This window comes from Megalobrama amblycephala, linkage group LG14 (assembly GCF_018812025.1).
Source record: "Megalobrama amblycephala isolate DHTTF-2021 linkage group LG14, ASM1881202v1, whole genome shotgun sequence".
NCBI classification, from domain to species: domain Eukaryota; kingdom Metazoa; phylum Chordata; class Actinopteri; order Cypriniformes; family Xenocyprididae; genus Megalobrama; species Megalobrama amblycephala.
Window position 1 is genome coordinate 12,986,092 of NC_063057.1, and position 20,908 is coordinate 13,006,999.

Consider the following 20,908-nt stretch of genomic DNA (forward strand, 5'->3'; position numbering starts at 1 on the left):
AAAGAATGCAGTGTGCCTCATGACACACTCCTTGATTTGCATGTTAACACACACACAAACATCAGTCATTAGTAGAGCTTGCTAAGGCAAGCTTTCCTATTGCTTGCTCATTCTCAGACTCAAGTCTTAAAGTTCAAAAAACACTATTCTTATGAAAATTTTAAAAATTTCTTAGGATAAATTATAAAATGTTCATTATATAATGAAAAAGCAAATCTTCAAAAAATGACTTTGATCATCAATGGGTTCAATGTATAGGGAAAAAAAAGAGATAAATATCTTCTTGAGTTCAACAGAAATTAAGGTTCTTTATTGGAATCAAAATATTTTCATGAAAAAACTTAGACCACTTAGCAACTGCATAGTAACACCCTAGCAACCACCTCAAAAACCCTAACATCATAACAGCGAAGTTCTCCAAGCACCAGTCACATTTTTTCAGAAAATCTAGTTTTATCCATCCTCACACACAAACAAGCACATATTGCCAAAACATCCTGCCTACATGTGGCTCCAGTAAGGTCTAGTCATGTGACCACCACTCACCCTTCAAAACACTCAGTCTCAACAAGAATGTGTAGGAAGTGTGTTTGTGTGTGTCTGTATCACTGTGTTCCTCTGATTTACAACTGAGGGCATGGCTCAGATGGAATTTCCTTTATTTCTTGATTCTGTTCTGATCCAGAGCCAAACCAAACACATTTCTTCTAAATGACTTTAGGGCTATCTTTACCTGAGCTGACCGTAAATTAACTTGCAATGCAGCAAAAGTATGAAGGGGGAAAAGAGGCCTGCGTTTGATGCTCATGTTGTGAGTGGGAATGTGTATTGCGGTTCACATAGGCAGCACCAGTGTGTTATTCCTTCTCTCTGCTTTAAGAAACAACATGATGGGTAGTTCAGTACACAAGCAGACAAGTGCTGAACCAGCACTACCATTACTGGGGGGTAGTACGCTGAAATTTATCTGCCGAGTTAATATTAAACCCCACATCTTCTCTCAAACTTGCTCGCAGACTTCCCCTCTTGCATACAAACTTTGTTTGACCCTTCATAGCAGCTTGTTTTTTGACACTCCACAGTCAAGTTCAGCTAACTCATGCATCATTTAAATTTAATTTGTGGACTAAAGGTTCACAGAGCGCGAATGAATTGAAAACACATTATCCAGCGCTCATAGTGATGACAATAAATATTGAATAAATATTACTCCTCTGTATAGAAAATTGACATAAACATATGAGAATCCATCTATATTTCTCAAAATGTGCATGCTTTTAAGCTAAAACGCTATATGAAATGCCATAAAGGTAGCATAATTGTTCAGACACTTTGCATCACAGAAATACAATATATTTTAACGTATATAATAGAATACCATTATTTTAAATTGTAATAATATTTCACAGTATTGCTGTTTTTTCTGCATGTTTGATATACACCATGATGAGCTTGAGACATGATCACAGCCTACCTGTCTGAAAGAGCTCATTATTTATGCAGGTCATTACAGCTCATTATGCGATTCTTTTGTCTTCTCAGGTGTAAATGACCCATTATTCATGATGATTCACGCCTTCACGCATACTGTGTTTCTTGACAAAAAGTGTCTTACAAAATTTAATTCTCTATATTGTTTTACATGAATGAGTAGTCAGCATAATTTTTACATCATTCTGAAGCAAAAACTCTAGTCTACAACCTCCAATACCCAGAAGTCTTGTGAACACAGATTTAATATATATTTTTTTGGCTTTATTTCAGTGACTTAAGTTTTTTGTTTTTTCAATAACCACGCATTAACGTTATTCCTTCAAAAATACAAACATGTACATACATGTTCCTCACATATTATGGTAGCCTAGTTTGTGCTGAATACAGTGTAATGACACTTTTTCCATTAATATGTTTATGAACAACTGAAAAATGGCATGTCAAAACTTCTCCAGGGCCCCAAAAATCCTCAGACCCCAGGGGGTTAAATCAAAAGGTCAAATTGGTTCAATGGTTCAATTAACCCCTACTGGTAGACGGATGTTACTACATTGTTCTGCTAACAAAAAGCAAGCAAATAAAATGACAATAATTACTATACTAGGCCTGTACTTTGACTAAAAATAATACTGCAATATGGCTTAATGCAAAAGTCAAAGACTGATTTAATTAAATAAATATGCGCCTCCAGTTTCACTGAAACACTTTCATGATCTGCACAAGTGTAAATGAACTAAGCTGCGCATATATTTGTTTTTGGCAGCAAACCAACATTATTTTTATGAAATATTTAATTTTACCGTATCATTAAATTTTTTTTTCCCTTTTATCATTGAGATGGTTATATATATATTTATATATATATATATATATATATATATATATATATATATACACACACACACACACACACACACACACACACACTCACACATACATATATGTTTTTCCCATTTTTCTTGGAGGGCTTTTAAAAGTGCACATGCTAACCAATGCTAACGTATAGATTTCTCCAGGTTCAAGGTTCTCCTTAGGACCTCTCCAAGGACCTCCTTGGTTTGAAAACAGCCATCGTTCAAGTGATTTCGTTTGCTGATGCTAGTGGCATAGAAATCACACACTTCACCTTTAAAATGTACTGTTTATTAATGCAGAGTAGGATGCCAGGTTCTGCCCTCCTGTCATGGCCGCCTCTGCCTTTGCTTTTCAATGACTGTCTCCATGGACGGCTCAGAATGATTGACGGGTGAGACCGGCAGACTAATTAAGGCTGGGATCAGAGGGACCACGAGTGGCTGGACATGCACAGGTAAAAGTGGGCCAGCATTGAAAGAACTATTTGAATATGTAAAAGGGAGATATTTAAACTATCCCAGTCTCCTGGAAGACCTGCCTCTCAATTTGGCTCTGTCCCAAATGGCACATTCAAAGTGGGCTTTGAAGTAAACGACTAAATGGTGTCACAATTAAGGTTCAAAAGGGTCCAATATATAATCTTAGCCAAATATATCAGACGGCGGCAAACAAAATATTCAAATTCCTTTACTTTGTCAATGATCTGAATTTTGCCAATGCATCAATGAAAATTAAACGAATAGCTTGCATTTTAATTTGTCCTTCACAGAAATCTATCATATGACTTCAGAAGACATGGAATATAGTGTACAGTTCATACAGACTATTTTTCTGAAACATTTACGGTGCTTTTTTGTTATTGTGGAAATCAGTAGCACAGATCCTCATTCACTTTCATTTTGTGTATAACCACATCATTCTATATAAAATAATAATAATTTTAAGTTTTCTCCCATAAATGCTGATGGTATTTATCAACATCCTGACATTACCACTATAATAAAAGAAAACTTGAATATTGTTAATTTATTATATGTATATAATAGAATTGAATTTGATTGATTATTTTATATTTTATAAAATAATAATAATTTTATAAATTATTTTATATTTTATATATATTTATTTTATTATAAAGTATATATAATAAAAGTATATATAGTCTCCAAAAAGACTTAATTTTAAGGTTATGTTAATATAATAACCAGCGATTAGACTAAATCAATAAATTATAACATCTTTAAAAATATATATATTTAATTTAAATATACAGAGCCATTTCATACTATTTAATCCATAATTAAGAAAATTAATATCACCTTTAATATAGGATATAGAATAGTACCTTCGCTATTTTAAAGGGTTAGTTTCCCCGAAAACAAAAATTATCCCATCATTTACTTACCCTCAAGCGATCCTAGGTGTATATGACTTTCTTCTTTCAGCCAAACGCAATCTGAGTTATATTAATATATATCCTGGCTCTTCCAAGCTTTATAATGGTAGTGAATGGCACTTGAGATTTAGAAGCCCAAAAAATGCATCCATCCATCAAAAAAGTAATCCATATGGCTTCAAGGGGTTAATAAAAGCCTTCTGAAGCTTGGAAGAGCCAGGATATTTTTTAATATAACTCTAATTGTATTTGGCTGAAAGAAGATTGTCACATAAACCTAGGATAGCTTGAGGGTGAGTAAATTACTGGATAATTTTCATTTTTAGGAGAATATCCCTTTAAGGCTTTTTTGTCTCTTGAAGGTCAAAGGATATGTTTGTCTTCATATTTTGAGAACGACCCGACAAGTACATTTCTCAACATTTCTCATTTTTTTGCTCTATGAAAGCAACCAAGCCATACAATTTGTAATGACATGAGGATGAGTAAAAGATTTAAATATATATCTTTATAGTTTAATTAGGCATCTCATAACCCTTTAACATGTTCTGGTGTTTGACTGGAAAATGAAGGGACTAGATGCAGGACGGAGTGTTTAAGTGTTTTACGACTGAACAAAGCTGTACTGAGGCGCTTACAGATTAAGGTTAATAGCAAGAATGCCCTTGTCTAACGTGTGTGTGTGTGTGTGTGAGGGAAGAAGAGAGAGTGAAGGAGAGTACCCAGCTGGTCCCAATCAAGTGAGAGACGAGTGCAAAGGTTAAGGTAATTACTCTGGCTGCAAGTGAACTAGTTCAGGGCTCTGATGGTCGCCAGGAGGACAAAGGGGACAAACAAACAGATAAAGAGCATCTCTCTGAAAATAGAATGTAGACAGACAGCGTGTATTTGTGCCTTTATGAAGCTGCTGAATTTACCCCCTTCCTCATTAGCGTTCCTGAAACATCTCTATCACAATCTCTGCCTCTTGCTGTCTTTCCCTCTCGCACTCCTGCTTTTTTGCACTCAATCACTGGTGCTGCAGATAATCACTCCATTCTACAGCTGTCAGCCTCAGAGAGAGAAAGTGAATGGGAGATGAAAGTGAGTGAAACACGTAGCCCAGGCTTTCATAAGCCAGGTTTGAGCGCAGAATGCCCAAATGCAGTTTAGTTTCATAAATCTCTTCAAAAACAATTTTGATGCAATTTGTCAGCAACACATCAACTGCTGTTACACGGGCAGGGATCAAAGCGAGGCGTGCGCGCGTGCGAGTGTGATGTGCATGCTGTAAGATCGTAGGAGTCGTGAGGATAGAGTCTGTTATGCTAATGTAATCTAAACGACTCTTGTTAAGGACAGAGTTCATTAATGCCCTGATATATCAGCCCATCCCCATTAATCTCCAAAACGAGGCATTGTTTGGCATTCATGCTGCACTCTAGACAATTTGGAAATCTCTTACTACTTGAAATAACCACTGGAATGGTGCTTGAGGTCACACATCTGACATAAGATGCACCATTTGACATTATTTCAAAGATGGCAGCAACTTGGGCAACCAGAAACGGCAAGGCTGCAAAATTACTTTTTAAAAATACAAACGGTAATAAGTAATTAAAATTCAAATATTTAAAATTTGATTTAATTTAAAATTCTAAATTCAAAAAATTTAAAGTTCAAATATTTTAATTTGTTGTGCTTTTAGTACAGCGACAATAAAAAGGCAATTATTTGACTTTAAAAACAAATTTGTCTTTAAACATTTTCATTTAAAAAAAAAAGTTTTATATAATGTGCTATTTTTCCATTCTACTTTATTATTTATGTATTTTATGGGTATTTATTTTATTGTTTAAAGCACTTTAAATCAACTTGAAGGGATAGTTCACCCAAAAATGAAAATTACCCCATAATTTACTCACCCTCAAGCCATCCTATGTGTATATGACTTTCTTCTTTCAGCCAAACACAATTATATTTTTATATTAAAAATACCGCGGCTCTTCCAAGCTTTATAATGGGAGTAATTGGAGGATGTGATTTTTAAGTCCAAAAAGTACATCCATCAATCATAAAACGTACTCCACGGGGCTCAGGGGGGTCAATAAAAGCCTTCTGAAATGAATCAATGCATTTGTGTAAGACAAATATCCTTATTTAAAACTTTCCACTTGTATCTAAAAAGCATTAATTTGTTGTTGAAATATAATCATTTATACACAGTGGCTGTCATTTTCATGACATACTGTACATTAAATAATCACGGCATCACTAACAGGTTAAGTAAAATACGCATATAGGCTAATACAGTGCATATATTAAGTGAAAGAGTTCATTTCTCTGGCGAACTAACAAGCTGTTGACACTGAATGGCTTTTCTGAGGTCAATGCTATAAGTGACATTGTTTACAAGCTGTTTTATGGTGATGTCTTTCTGCCGTTGAAACACTGAGCGATTACATGAGATATGACCGTTTGACATTGTTGTATTCATCGTGTACTGCTTTCATCTTATCCATTAATTTTGCAATGTAATGCATTCGGTACACACGTGGATCGTACTGAAAGCCCTGCACCGAAACGGTTCGGTACAAATACATGTACCGTTATACCCCTAATGGGTATTGGTACATGAAAATATATCCACCTCTGCATGTCTCTTCATGTAAATGTGTGAGACTTTAGATTCATTATCCGCTATAAGTAAATAACTTAAAAATAAATTGAAGCATCAGTACAGCAATTTGCACTACACTCCAGAAAGTTTATGATTATGATAATAAATTAAAATAATATGATAACAAACATCAGTTTGCAATACCAAGCAGCATAAACTACAATTTTTCCACATCTAAAATAACTGGAAGCCTTGCACATTCAAGATAAAAATGGCTGTGCCTGCTGGTAATGATAAAAATAAGGTGGATTAGCTGCCATTATATTTAGGAAGGTGGTCCCTTGCAATGGGATCATATTATTTGTGCGTCCTTGGCATCAACAAAAAAGTTCCTAAACAGGTCAACCTTAAAGGGTTAGTTTACCCAAAAATGAAAATTAAGATATTTTGATTTAATCTGATGGCTCAGTGAGGCCTCCATTGCCAGCAATGGTACTTCCTCTCTCAAGATCCATAAAGGTACTAACAAACTAAAAATCATAACGCTCCGAAGCAGTGTTTTGAAATCGGCCCATCACTATATTGTTGAAAAGTCGTTATTTTGATTTTTTGGCGCACAAAAAGTATTCTCGTCGCTTTATAATATTAAGGTAGAACCACTGAACTCACATGAACTGATTTAAATGTGTTTTTAGTACATTTATGGATCTTGAGAGAGGAAATGTCATTGCTGTGAATGGAGGCCTCACTGAGCCATCGGATTTAATGAAAATATCTTAATTTGTGTTCCGAAGATGAGCGAAGGTCTTACGGGTGTAGAACGACATGAGGGTGAGTAATTAATGACATTATTTTTATTTTTGGGTGAACTAACCCTTTAACTAACAGCCTGCATAGGTATGCAGTAAGAATATTAAGAAAGTAAACAGCATCAATTTCTACAGTCTGGGGCGATACGTTCTTTCACCGTGATTCTGATTCCACATTCCCTTATTCACATGAATAACTTAAACACTAACAAATGTCGACAAGTTTGGCTCCTTTGCATTCTGCTACTCCGAAACAAACTCATGGCATGCACGTATGCACACAGACACACGCAGGCAGTGGCGTGGAGCTGTGTCATCTCTCCCAGTGGCTCATGGAGAACAGCAGGCATGTTGATTAAATTTGACTGCTCATTGTGCCGAATCTATAATTCTCTCCACTTCAGTGCCTTCAACAAGCTAAGAATACAGAGAGGATCCCCTGAGCCATTACCTCAAATATGCACACACACACACACACACACAAAGTTAAGGGATTGTCTTCGCACCTCCGTGTGCCTCGAGTTCACACGAATGAAACCTCGACATGAATACAAATAGTTTACAACGTGCGCCGTTATGTGTGAGTGTGTATTCTGAAGCATTTTAAAGTACTTTTATCTGGCGTGTCCATGATAATATAACAAAATTGAATACTAAAGAACTGTTCGCTTCAGAGTGCCCTTGAAGTAATGCTAGGGTAGATGGTAACCACTTAACGCTAGCTGTGAGCGATTGTGCACGTGTGCTAGCATGTTAACAAAAGACAGAGAGAGAGAGAGAGACCACTGGAAAGGAAGAGAGGGAGACAATCAGAGACAGAGGAAGCCAAGTACGACTCGGCACCGCCGCAACAAGGCCGTCTTTGTGTGTGTGTCCTCTGGTGGGATCGTGCCCCTGATGGGAGTGTAAAATAACACAGCGATCCACATTCCAGACTATCGGCCGGCAAACTTTGCTTCGCTTGCCAGCTTGAAGAGCAAAAACAAGCATTTAGATGGAGGAATAGAAGCTAAATGAATGAACGGATGGGTGAATAAGCAAATGAATTGCTATGGCCAGAAGTATGTGGATGGATGCCTCTTTCTAATTAAAGGGACAGATCGTCCAAAAATGATTTACTCAACCTCATGTCGTTCCAAACCTGTATAACTGACTGGAGAACACAGAAGACGATAATTTGAAAGATATTTAGTTTTTAGTTCAGTACAATGAATGTTAATGGGGTCAAATGTTGTTTTGGTCCCCAATGACTTTCACTGGACGAAGAAAAAAAAACAAGCATACAGTCATTTAATCTGCAGAAAAACCCAATGCAATGCATAACTGAAAAGAACACCTAATCAATTCCTTCATATTAACAGTACATTTGGTCCTATTTTTTGGAATTTTTCTTAAGAGAGTAACATTAATAGTGGATTTCAGGTGTAATCGTGTGGTAACCAAGTTAAAAAAAATATAGTTTGTTGAATAGTGTAGGGGGCAAAAGTTTTCTCTGCAAGGCGATGAAGCAAGCAAAAGCTTCCTAAAGCATTATCTATCCCTCCTTTTCCATCCCTCTCTCTCCCTGTTTTCCCTGCAGCTATGGAGTTTACTGCAGAGATAACGTATCTTTTCCGCTTGATAGGTTTCCTAATTGCTCTCACTTAAACACACAACCAGCAGCTCCATCCAGAACACATTGTATTAATAAATTACACTGGGGTTTAATTAGCCGAGGCTCCAATGCCGCAGGCCAACACATGCGCACACACACCTTATTAGGTGTGACTCCCAGAGTCTGTCAACAGAAAAGTCTCCGTATTGCACAGGATTGTGGGTAAAAGTCAATAACTTTACCAGGGCTGACAGATTCAGCAGTCTTCAGAGAGATGGGGAAAGAAATGGAAAGAAAGAGAAAGTGATTATTACTGCTAAAGAGGGTTTTTGGGAGCAAAAAAACACAATAGAATTCTGTCAGAAAGATCACATAGGGGTCAATTCAATTTGCCCAGAGCTGAATTTATTCATAAAACCGCTGACTAGTGATAGACGACATATCGGGCAGGTCAAATAACCAGTGGATATTGTGAAATTATTGACACTGGCTAATTGTCTTGATTAAAAAGAAGTGGTAGTGCCCCCTCTGTGTCAGTCACAAAACTGCCTTATCGGTGGATACTAAAGTAAATTCGATTTTATTGCTCATTTGAAGTTTTTTTTTTTAAAAGTATAATAAGTGTTTTAATTCAGCTTAGTTACTATCATTACCATGCATTTATATCAGCATTTGGGGTCGACCGATATTGGGTTTTTAATGGCCAATGCCAATATAGAGTTGGGTGGCCATAGACTGATATAAAGTAAAGCCAACATATATGATATTGCATAAATGGGCAGTAAATCAGAAACAAAATGTTGCTGCAATAAAAGAACAATATTTGACATAGTATTATTACATAATAATAAATTATTTATTGAATACTGATATATTAATATGTCTATACTGAAAATAATCAGCAAATATATATATATATATATATAAAAAAAAAATCTTTTTATGTTTCACTAGAGACATTAATTTAATATTTTTATAAGATTACTGGTCCTACTTTATATTAGGTGGCCTTAACTACTATGCACTTACATTTAAATTAATCATTTGATACAATGCACTTATTGTGTACATACATGTTTCTACAGTGTGCTAATATTTTAAAAATACCTGCATGTAATTACATCTGTAATTACATTTATAATTACACTGTTGACCCATCCCTTACACCTTAACCCATCGTTAAACCAACCCATACCACCAAACCTGTCCCTAATTTTACCCATATCCCACCTCAATAGCAGCAAAAATGTTTTGCAATACAATATGAACACAATAAATACACTGTACTTATTGATGATGTAAGTATATAGTTAGGCTACCTAATATAAAGTGGGACCAGACTACTTCCTCCTGGTGATCATTGGCAGCACCTCATAATGTAGGTGATTTCAGGTTTTAATATCCTTGTAGGGACATTTGAACCCCAGAATGTAAGCAAAATCTGACCCCCACTACATGGTGGCCTACTTTACCCTGAACTGCACCTCTTTAAACTTTACTCTGTGGATTATAGGGGATTAGATAACATTTTCAGGGGGCAAATTATTCGGCATAGCCCTAATGAACGGACTTTAGCCATCACATTTATAGTTCTTGTACTTGGACCGTAGAACATGTCGTCAAAACCCTCATGCCACTACACTCATTACGAAGGGTTTAAAGAGCCTCCGTAATTTCCATAATGAATAAATTCCAATAAGCACAGCTGCAGGCATTAATACTTCACAAATCCTCTATGGCTAACCCACTGTATGACCCACTATGCCTAATGCCAAAGGGGCTTTATACAGGAAATCCATCTAATAAGAAATACTGTGGTCAGTTCTCACACTCTGTCACGCATCGTCATTCCCACCTAAACCTTATTCCGACTTAGCTGCTCGGGTCTGACGGCGCACCCTGAACATTTTCAGCTCAGTAAAATACATTTACTTTCTATTGACTGCAATATACTTTAAGCAAGGTGAGTCAATGATGATTGACTATTTATAAATCTACGGTGTCATGTAACAATAGTTCCTAAACAACAGAGCTCAATAATAAGGATAACCTGATGGCCTTGGGCCAATGTGAGAAAGTTAAAAGACAGCTGATGGACCCTTATACACGATGATCATGTGCATGTGTTTTTATGACTTAAACATCTGGATTTCTATGATGTACTGAATGTGCTGTTGTGAATTTTGCTGATTTAAAATGTCTCCAAGTTAATGTATCTAGCTGGCTATTATAAATGAGGATTTGGTGAAATCGCAAGAATGACTTGTGATAGTCTTGGAATCATCAGTTAGAAAGGGTTGAAAAATTATAAACAAATCAGTAATGTTCTGCAGCATATGCCATCGTTTTTATCACTCAGTGTAAGAAAGATATTATGTATGTATGTAAATATATGTGTATATTAAATATATATATATATATATATATATATATATATATATATATATATATATATATATATATATATATACAGATAGATATATATAGATAGATAGATATTACCTCATACCTCTGAATGTACCTTTCACGGAAACCTTGCGTTTTCACATTTTAATTAAAACATTTAGTATTTATATGTTTATAAGCTATTTTCCTCATGGGAACCACACAGTGTATTTCACGTTTTATTGTCCTTGCGGGGACATTTGTTGCGCTCAATGAAGGCAAAAGCTGACCTTCAAACACCTTAATCAGTCAGCTCTACATACTCAGAGCGCTGATTCTGATTTTGAAGTGGTTCATAATTGGACCAGCAAAAACCACCCACGAGCACATCCACCAAGGCATTATGGAAGAGTCTTTCCAAAGCCCTTTAAAAACAAGCGATGAGCATTCACCGAGAGTGTGTTTGCCCATGTATAAAACAAACAGTGGATGATTGATGTTGAATGGTATTAGGACGATGTTTGCTGATTTATGGTCGTCTAAAAGGTGAACATGGTACATTATGAATGCAATACCAATTACAGCATTTACATGCCGACATCTGTGTTTTGAGAGATACAATGTGTGAGTGTTGCAATGAAGGCAATATTTTATCTAGTAGACAGACCAGACCTTTTCTGTTTACGCTCTGTGTCTTATGCAATTCCTACATTTACAGCAGAAACACATAGGGGAACTTTCTGTTGCTTTTATGCTGAGCTATTTTCTATGCCCTAAACCTAAACTTCAAGCACCTTTCAGCTTTTTTTTTTTTTTTTTTACGTTTTCAAGACATTAAGGGCGTTTTCACACCCATAGATCATTTGCTTTGTTCCAAAACAGGGATTAGAATTGTTACAATTTTGCAATTTATTTCACAAAGCAACATTTCTAAATAGTCCAAAATGTGTTAATACAAGTCAAGTGTGAGTAAAGAGTCCTCTCATTGGTCAGAGGTCACCTGCTAATGTTCCGGGATTCCGCTCATAGCGGTCAGCCTTCAGGATGAATAGACACCAGCTCCACAGGCTTATTGTGGATTTCTGTGTAGCTGTTGTTATATTACTTTATCTGTATTTTTATGTGATTTGGACAGTTGCTCTGAAATATGTTTTTTCGACCAAATTTCAATTAGGCATTTCACTTTGTCTTTACTGCAGATCCACAATTCATTTTGAGAGGCATTAGCAAAAACACTTCTCACACAATGTACTTAATTACCCATCATGTATTGTGATACAGCCTGGTTCAATGGATTGGGTTGGATTGCTTTCTCACCACAAGCGAACCACTCCAGAGTTCGTATTTAAGCAGGCATAGACCACCTCATTAAGGCAATCTCACAGATCTGAATGTGATTACAGTGTTCATATATGCCTAACCGAACAAAGAGATAAAATGCACCTGGTTCTGAAACAAACAGTCCAAACGAGCCATGTGTGAAAAAGCCCTAGGATAATTTTTTTCACACAAAAAAGGTCCACAAATGCATGGATTCAGATGGGGACATCTGATGTTGACAGAGAACAGAAACCAGATGCACACACACAGGATTCATTCTCCTGACTCCTGAAGACACATGCCACTGTTTCAAGACATACACACACTGTTTCAGGATGACACATGTTTCATCATCCAGAGAGCATATTGCTTTTTACAATCTCCCAATATGTCCTTGTTCTCTGTCTATCTGTCCATCTTGCATTAACTCTTCCAGACTTTGTGCCTGTATCTTTTCTGTTGTATGTGTCTCAGTTTTATGCCCACCAATGTGCCTCTGGACTGTAAAAAGAAATTAAAACTACTGTATTAAAGGGCATTACATTCAGTCATACACATATAATCACTAACGGGAGTTTGTTTTTGTGGTAGAAGCAGGGTTGATGCATGTAGCTTTTAATGGCTTTTTACTACTTCAAGAGAAAGTGATTTCTAGAAAAGCGGTTGTGTACACAGTGACGGTTATGTAGCTGTTTTTTGTGAATGTTTGGAATAGCATGGCTGATTTAGATGGAGAGGTTTTTGAAGTTATCAGCTGGAAAAAATGATTGAGTGTTGCTTAGAAGTGGCAGAACTTTTTTTTCTTTTTTAATAACGCTGTGGGGTTGAGTGGCCAGGGAGTTTAGGAATTAAACAATAAGCTCTTTACACACTTTCATTTTATACTCAAGCAAGATAAGCAAGTGGTTGAAATGCAATTTCTTAATTTATGACTCACAAGCATGAATGGTTTGGTGAAGAACCAGTACAGCCAGCAGGATGGATTACACAATCAGAGAAACTGACATGTTTGGAACAGGAATGCAGAGTTACAGTTTGTTTTGTGTGTATTTGTATGTGTGTATGCATAATAATGCATGTTAGCAGAGAGAGTTGTGTGGTATCTTGCTTAGATCAAATGGAAAAACACATCAACATAATTAAACATCTAACCATAATCAATAACATGTGACAGGTCACAAACATGCAGAGAGACTGCATGCAATAAAATAAATCACATGTACATAGTACAAGGGGTTCATGAAATGCAACCCAAATGTAACCATATTACCATATTTATAAAAAAAAAAAAAAAAAAAAAAAAAAAAAAAAAACAGTCACTGTTTGACTAGCTTGACCACCTTAGGCTGGCATGACCTGTTTTTTCCAGCAATTCCCTTTCACACACTTTTCTATGCAGAAAGGAGGAAAATCAGCTTTGGCTTCTTCTGCATTTATGAGTCAATGTGATTTAGACAGCAAAACCAAGTAAGATTCCCCATGCCACCCTCTCTCTTCAATAGAATAACCACATACATCTCCAAAGAACTGCCCAGAACCCATACACCATATTAAATCAGGAATAATAACGGCTGTAACTGTAAATAGAAGAGACAAGTGGTTATTTTAGTTTGAGCCATTGTGCTGCTTAAGCTGTGTGAGTAGGCTAATCGCTAATGCTAGCTCATGTGATGAGGCAAGAGGAAAATCTCTAATCTGTATTACAATACACTTTCTATTCAAATTCCCCAAAAGAATGGGAGGAATAATGCTGCATTCCATTCAAAGTCAAATATGCAATATTTCTATTTGATATCTCTGGCTTCCTACAATATTGCTATGGTAACACTTCAGTATAAGGAACACATATTCACTAACTACAACATTTGCCTCAATTAACTCCTTATTTACTGCCTATTAATAGTAAGGTAGATTTTGTATTATTTAAATTTAGCTATTGGGTAGGATTTTAAGGGATGTAGAATAAGGTCATGCAGAATAAGGCATTAATATGTGCTTTATAAGTACTAATAAACAACCAATATACTAGTAATATGCAAGCTAATAAGCAACTACAGTAGTCAACATTTGAAGTGGATCAAAAAAAGTTAAATCAAAGTTGTCAACTTTGATGAACGGATTTGATACACTTCAAATGTTGACTACTGTAGTAAAATATGAGAATTGAACCCTCAAAAAAAGTGTTATCTAAAGGCAGGAACACACCAAGCTGACGGTCGGCTGTCAGGCAGTTTTTGTTCGTCGGCCGACTAAGTTTTCTCAGTGTGTTCTGTACCGTCGGCTGAAGTTGGTCCTCGTCGGCATTTTTTTGCCCGATTCGAAATGTTGAAGCTCGTCGGTCCGTCAGGCAATCTGATCATTATGATTGGCTGTTCAGATACTGCCACCTGCTGGTACAGAAAGGCATTTCATCTCACGCAGGCGCAGAACTGACGTGCTACTTGGCCGTCGGCTGTTTAGCGTTGGTTTGGTGTGTCAGGGCAACTTTGGACATAGACGCTGCCGACGTGAGCCAACCCCGCAGTTTGCTTTCGTCGCCACTAGTATGTCGCCGTCGGCTTGGTGTGTTCTGGCCTTAACATTGTTTTGTACAACACATGACAGATGTGTAAAGAAAATGGCAATGCTAGCACATGCTCTGCAGGTGTACAATTACGAAAAAGGGAAGATTCATTTAAAAGTGTTTTTGCACAACGGTCTTTGAATATGTTTGCTAAATAGAATATACAGTAAATGTATTAACTTTTACTTTTTGATTTTTACTTTTGATTCTCTGCTTAAAAGTTGCTCCCTGACTGCTTCTATATTTGCTCAATGACATATAACCTCATCTAAATCAATATTGAATATTCCAACCAATTTTCCATAATGAAATTTTACTTAATTTCATTCCATCACAGATTTTCAAATGGGAAGCTAGAAATTGTGACTTTATGATATGAATAGAACCCAGCATAAACAACAACTGTATTATATATACATATATATATATATATATATACATATATATATATATATATATATATATATATATATATATATATACATATATATATATATATATATATATATATATATATATATATGTGAAGGTCAAATATTTGAGTAATTTTGACCCAGATAATCAAGAGATAATGAGAAAGAGCTAGTTTGAGAGTCACAATTGCCTACTTTACATCTGATCTGGTCCAAACACCCTGCTGCTGATCTGTACAGCAGATATACAGTAAGAAAGCAGGGCATTTTCAAGCTGCCTGGAGCTCTGTACAGGCTGTGTGGGATTCTGCTCTGGCTGCAATGCTCTGATAATTTCTTAATAGGCTGTTGAAAAACCAATTCAGCTTATAGGGAATAATGCAGAAACAACTTAGCAGAAATAGAGGGAAAAAGAGAGAGAAACATTTCAGAGACAGGTACTGAGACCCGTGACTCATTGCACCAGAGATTAAAGGGTGATGACTGCAGTCAAGTTCAGACTGGTGGTGGCAGCGATATCCATTAGTGCACAATTACTATAATCAGTATGTGTGTAGATTGGTCCACCTCCAACCCACTTGCACACACACACACAGCCTAGGTCCACAGGTTTCGATTGCGGAGAAATCTGGGCTGTGATCTCATCAGCAATGACAATTTATGGATGCATAGAGTCTCCATCTAGCTTTGACCTGTGGGCTTATATTATGATCCATGCTTCATATATTGAGCATTATAGAAATGAAAACTGAGTATGGATTCAATTTAATAAAAAGCATAACATGAACGCATTAGACGCTAGACACTTTAAGTGAACCTCAGGAAGCAGGTGGATGGTTTAAGACAAGCAGGCTGCAGCACTCAGACAGCAGCATAATTTTTTAATAGGCAGTCAGAGGAAGTGAGAGATTTTATATTTTACTCTTTCTCTTCCTACTGCTATTTCTGAGAGAGATTTCACAATTTGGGGGTTTTAAAAACTCTTCTACCAGTATTAATGGGGATTTGAAAGTCTGATACAAGGGCAAAAAAGTGAGGGAAGAATGAGTAATGCATCACACACACACAAAGGATATAACCACTTTACTGCACTGGTACTCAATATTTCTGTGCTATGACCATTATATTATATTATATTATATTATATTATATTATATTATATTATATTATATTATATTATATTATATTATATTACATTATATTATATTATATTATATTATATTATATTATATTAATTATATTATATTATATTATATTATATTATATTATTCCATTTTATAACGACCTAAGTGAAGAGATGAACTGAAAAATGCATATGAATTTCAGAATTTCTTTGTATTTGCAGTTTTCCCTTAATGACAGCTCGGAGTCGAGCACTCAGACATCTGTCAAACCCCCGGAAATGATGACTAGTGGAATAACTGTACTTCTGTCGAGTAAGCGAAAGGATCCATCTTCCTCTGGTTCAGCTCTCATAACTTTTGCTTTTAATATATCTGACAAAGTGCCCGAATCGCACTCTCTTTCCCAGGCTAAGAAAATCATTTCTAAAGAAACAATATATCATTTCAGAGAAAGTGAGACAGAATAAGAGAGTGTACCAGAGAGATTTGTCCTCCCTTCTGCACTTTTAACTTTGCATCCAGTGGAAAGATCAGAATAGGGAAGATGCACGTCTGAGATAGCAGGAGGAAGAGGATGGAAGAGGAAGGAGAATCGATACTCTGTCAGAGCTGAAGCTCCTCAGCGGGCGGCTTGGGACACGGCCAGTCTCACCACATCTGACAGCTAATTGTTTCTCAGGAGCTTCCAGAAAGACACTGTCACAGTGAGGGTACACAACCGTATTATTATCAAAATACCAAGTGACACAGTGAAAGGTCAACAGAATCGTTACATGTCATACCTGTCTGTGTCTGCCAAAGACACAGAAAAAAGAAGAGATGTGGAGAGGCATGCGGAGAAGAGCTTGTCATAACGCCAAGACCTGATGTGACCTAAAGTCTGAAGAAAAAAACCCTCAACAAGCACAGAAGAATTTTACAAGTCAATTAAAACCTCATTTGGAGGCCAAAGTCTGTGTCAAGACAGCCAACGGAGGCCTGCAGATTTCCTTTCAGCAGCTCGCTCTCATGACCTCTGAACTCGGTGCTCTCATTTATCGACCCAGTTGTAGACAGACAAGAGGCGGTTTACTTGAAGGGATATGGCCTGTCAGGACATCATGCATTAGCTAAAACAGCAAAATAAGACATTTTTGGGAGAAAATTAATGGTGCTCACTGGTGCAATACTCACTACCATGCTAGGGCGTTCTGAGTGGTTGCTAGGGTGTTGCTAAGTGGCTGTTAAAGTGATTTTTATGCGATTGCTAGGACGTTCTGGGTGGTTATCATCGGCCTAAAGGCCCGTTCACACAAAGAATGGTAACTATAAAGACACTTATATATTAGCATCAACACAAACACACGATAACATTCTGTTTATTATAAATTTGCACTGCATTTATGTCAGTTATGTTAAAGCTCTTTAAAGTCTAATGGATTCTTACTGGCTGTCAATGTTATTACTCAGTCATCAGCTGGAAAAATTTGTTCTGAAAGTGATTCAAGCGATATTGTTTCTCGGAGTCGTTATTGTTATAGTTGTGGTGTGTACAGCTGATGGAAATCACACAGGACATAACTGCTTAAATATTAACAGAGAAAATGATTCTCAGGTTGGCATATGGTAATCTCCACTGATAGACAATGATTTATCAGTAATATTTTACTGGGGCACAGTGGTATTTCACAAGGGCTATTGTCCTTGGTGTGAATGTGAAACTTCTTGTGGCCTCTAGTCAAAAGTGTCCTTGATATTCCTTTTCCTAAAAGTGGCCTCAACAACCCACATTTTTGGAAGTATGACTGATGTCTGTAGCACAAAAAGTGCAGGATAAATTCAAAAATGTAATACTTAAGTTTTGTGTGTGTTCAAATCCATAACCTTAGTTGGAACAATAAATATGGGGATGCTAAATACAAGCCTATGTGTAAAAATGTCAAATTTTAAATAAGAGGATAAAAACTGTGGTATATTTGTATTAGTAAATTTATTACGATCAAAGTTGGCTGAGGCAGATGGTCTGTCTTTGGTTCGCCACAGTGAATTTGTTTTACAGAGCAAATGCTCAGACAGAAACCAGCTCTAATTCATTTACCCGTTCATCCCCCTTCACATATTCACCTCACTCTCGCTCGCTCTCCTTCCAATCTTTCTGTCAGTTCCTCTGGGTCAAATTACCCCTGCCAGGCATGACGAGATTTTGATGCTCTCCCTCCGTTTGGTGCCCTGAAAGCTTTAAATCGAACTATGATGCAGGATCAACTCGAGAGCCAAATACAAGTCTGAGAAACTTCATGGAAGCTGAACTCAGATCAAAAACTAAAGGAGTATTACTGTCTGTCAGGATCTCAAGGAAAACAACTTCCCCTCCCCCTCGTTCACCATCCAGCGGGCTCCGAACCAGTAAAGCGTTCCATCTCCGCTGACATGTCGTGTCATGGCCTCCTCTCTGCTAGATCATGGATCGTGGAATAGATTACAGCAGTTCAGACTTCTGGGATATATCACAACTATTACTGCTGAGAGAGCAAATATATCCATCAAACCAAGTCTTGAGAGAGAAACTCTTGCTCCACTCCAAAACCTAAAGAGCTGATTACTAAGGCACCATTTTAAAACTTGAAGGCTGTCCCAAAAGATAGAGATGTTCAGATGTTTTAGCCAAAGTCCAAGGCAGCATCATATGCATCCTTCGCAGAAAAGGCAATGCTAGAATTCACTGCAAAAGTGTCAGTGAAAACAAATGCAAGATGGCGGATGAGGCAAAAGAAATACTGACTATAAATAAGCTTGAATTTCATTAAAACTGACTTACTAAATAGTAAGTACTGATAAAAAGTTAATCATTAAAAATGTAATATTTACCTAATATTTGTGTACTCTATGCATTATCAAATATCATGTTGTTAGCTTAGCAACATGCTAATAAACAACTGCAAGACAAGTCCCTCATGAGATGACGCACAAGTTGGTGTTTATGTCGAGTGTTACAAAATTAAATCAGTCATATATAAGGATCTATTTGAGTTAGGATGCGGTCTTGGAAGGTAATAAGTCAGCTAAGTTTTGAAACAGAACATCTGAAAAGAGAGGAACATGCGTCTTACCAGATACCATCTTCCTTTGGATCTATGACCAGGCTTTGGATCTATTTATTGAAAACTGCTCTTTTCTTTCCATCCCCTCCACTCTGGCTTCCCTCTCTCACAGATTATGAACTAGTGGGGAGGACAGGTGAGTCCGCCTATAATTCTTCCACAGCAGAGGGTCGATAATTTCAGGAAGGGGCTATATATCTGACTCCATTGCTTATTATTACACAAGGGCTATAATTCCCCAGCTCTTGATGTATAAGACCGCAGAGTTTCACTCTATCAGAGTCACCTGGCTAAACTATGGCTTCCCACAATGCAACCGAGCATCTAACAAATAGGAAACGCTGGCAGCATACTCTTACATAAGGTCCAAAATTAACCGTTTGTCGCATTTGTCAATGGAAAATTCGAAGATTTTTGCACTGTTTGCAAATACATAAGTTAAAAATGCATATAAATAAATATAAAGTAAATAAGTAAATAAATTAATATACAAGCAGGGCTCAACGCTAAGGATTTTTTCTACTGGTCCGGTCGGGCCAGTGGTTCAAATTTTTACTTGCCCCGCCAAAATTTTCACTGGCCCTACAACAAAAAATTAATAAAGTAAAAGAAAAGAAAATGGGCCTATAAAATAAGCTTAGTTATTGTTTTTGATACATGTAACCTTAATAAATAGGGTTATGACACCAAAAGCTACTAGATTAACTCACTTAAATTTTAAATATTGTTAAACAAATAAACAGTAAGTAATAAAATAGGAACAAGTAATAAAATTATGAGTAATAGCAAAAATAAATACAACAGAACAAACATATAAATTAAATAAACAAACAGTGCTTTAAATTTTTCATGTAGGTTTAAACAGTAGATTTTCAGGTACAGAAATCTAATGTACTATAGATTAAACTTTATTAAGTTACTCAGTCAAGAGCAGTTACAGATTCATAAATAACGTTTTGAAATGCTGAAAATATAAAACGTTAAATACTGTTAATTGATATTATTTTAAAAATGAAAAGACACTTTAAATGTGAAATTAAACCCACCAGCAGGTGGCAGCGAATCACTATTAATGAGTGAGTCATTGAGATTCAACCGATTCATTCATTCAAGCGGCTGATTCATTCAGGAAGTGTTGCTCAGAGACGCAAAACAATTCTGTGGACTTTGGAACTATTTTCGTAGGCGAAATAGAGTGAAACAGGCGATTTGGTTTCTAAAATGTAAGTCACTTGATATTAGGTTCTTGTTCATTAAACTGTACGCTGTATAAAAT

At 36.5% G+C, this 20,908-nt stretch overlaps 1 protein-coding gene across 2 annotated transcripts in view; it reads right to left on the reverse strand.

Moving 5' to 3' along the window:
* The window catches only part of LOC125246404 (plexin-B2-like), a 124,193-nt gene that overhangs the window by 32,675 nt on the left and 70,610 nt on the right, over positions 1–20,908 (reverse strand). The window contains exons 1-2 of one of the 2 annotated variants that reach the window (XM_048157343.1): positions 17,335–17,432; positions 17,030–17,248 (exon numbers count right to left, since the gene is read on the reverse strand). The exons of the other annotated variant lie outside the window; for it this stretch is intronic. The gene's annotated coding sequence lies outside the window, so the exon portion shown is untranslated. Of the gene's footprint in view, positions 1–17,029; positions 17,249–17,334; positions 17,433–20,908 lie in introns of those variants that run through there. 2 annotated transcript variants of the gene reach the window in all.